This window comes from Cebus imitator, unplaced genomic scaffold, assembly GCF_001604975.1.
Source record: "Cebus imitator isolate Cc_AM_T3 unplaced genomic scaffold, Cebus_imitator-1.0 Scaffold18, whole genome shotgun sequence".
In the NCBI taxonomy this organism is placed as follows: Eukaryota; Metazoa; Chordata; class Mammalia; order Primates; family Cebidae; genus Cebus; species Cebus imitator.
Window position 1 is genome coordinate 289,403 of NW_016107333.1, and position 2,063 is coordinate 291,465.

Below are 2,063 nucleotides of genomic sequence, written 5' to 3' on the forward strand. Positions count from 1 at the left end.
AGTTGCCTATTTGGGCCTGCGAGGTGCAGCTGGAGGGCGGGAATACATCGCCTAATCCCACAGGTTGATGCCATTACAATCAAGGTTTCAGACTTCAACTAAGCCCTAAATTCAACCAGCTGGTTTCAGCACGGGGTGGTGGTGGGGAAGGAGGCTAACCAATAGAAGGGGTCTGCTGCCAAGAGTCCTGGTGGAAATACAAGGCTTTGGTAGGACTGTCTTTATTGTCTCCTATCTCTACCTCATGTTTGTACTAGAATGGCATAAGAATGAAATGCAGAACTGATGCAGGCAAACCCAAAAACTGGGGTTCAGCTTGGGAGGGTTCTTGGCTTGACCCAGGAAAGAATTCAAGCGTGAGCCAACAGTATAAGAAAGCAAGTTTATCTGAGCAACAGTGTTGGAAAATGTCTGCTTCATAGACAGAACAGAGCTATCCCATAGCAGAGTGCCCAGAGTGGCACTCATGGATTGCTGGCTAGCTATCTTTATATTCACTCGTTATTACATGCTTAATAAGGGACAGGTTATTCGCAAACTTTCTAGAAAAGGGGCAGAGAGCTCCTGGAGCCATATAACTTCAGGATTGTTGCCATGGCATTTGTAAAGTGCCATGGCACTTGTGGGAGTGTCTTATGCAAACGTAGTATAATTCCCAGTCCTAGCGAGTTTGGGCTGGTTTCTTTGCTACATCCTGTTCTGATCAGCAGGATCATGATCAATACTCGAAAGACAAGTCCTGCTGATCTCCTACATCATTACCCCCACAGAGATTATATACTCCTCTTTAGTCTTAAAGGTTTGTAAAAGAGTGAAGAACCATCTTCTGTCACTGCCTCCTACTGATTTTGTGGGCATAAACCCTGCCTAGCTTTAGAGTAGCAAAAATCTCTAGATGCCTAATCTAAAGGGCCCAAAGGCAGAACATCTTTACTTACCAGGTCAGAAGACAGGATGGGTCAGACGCCTTGTGCCAGCATCATCTTCACATGGAATTGTTGTAACCTAGATGACACAAACTTTACAAGGAGGTTAAATACGCAAGGGTCAAAGACTAGTAGTAACAAAATAGCCACTAGAGGTCCTAAGAAGGGTGAAAACCAACTACCTGACAGTAGAGATACCTTTATTGAATTCAATCGGCAGGGACAAAAGAGGTCTTTACTGGGGGAAAATTATCTGGAACTACAGAATAGAAGAATTACTATTAGGAGGAAGGGGAACATTTTTGCTCTTATGCTTATGCACAGCAGCAGCATGTCACTTCCCTGTATGCTTGCTAAACAATAACTTTAAGCCTTCTGGGGGTTCACAGTGTACGTCATGGTGTCCTCCTCTTGCGCCTGTGGGGATTTATGAGAAACAGGATTGATTCTGGACAGGTGTACCCAGCTAGTGACTCCCTGAAGTGTAACAGCTGTGGGGATGCTTAACAATGCCTGGTAGGGTACCTTCCACTTTGGTTGTAATTGATCCTCGGGGGTTCCTTCTTTCCAAGTTTTTGATAGAACTCTGTCTCCTGATTGCACAGGGGAGCTATTCTTTTCCTTTGTGAAAAAGGGCAATACCTTATTTTCATATTCTTGAAGGGTCTTTTGAACCAGTTCTAAATTAATATGAGTAAGCATTGTGTGTGTCTCCTCATCAAACAGGAAGTCTGCAGTGAAAAAAAGGCCTCCCATAAGCCATTTCAAATGGGCTAAGTTTTAAGGTTCCCTTCAGAGCCATCCTAATGCACAAAATGGGTAGAGAAGAGAGATCCAGGTCTCTGAGGTCTCCTGACAGAGTTTTGGTAATATCCTTTTTAAAACACGATAGGCTATTTCTACCTTACCTAAGGACTGAGGCCTCTAGGAGGAGTAAAGATGATAGATAATGCCTAAGGCTGAGGAAACCTGCTGCATCACCTTAGCTGTGATGGAAGGCCTCTTAGCACTTTGCAAACATTTTGGTAATCCAAGGCTTCGGATGATTTGTTTGGGTAACAATGTGGTCACTTCCAGTACTTTTTCTGTTCTTGTGGGGAAAGCTTCTGTCCACCAGATGAAAGTATTATAAGTACA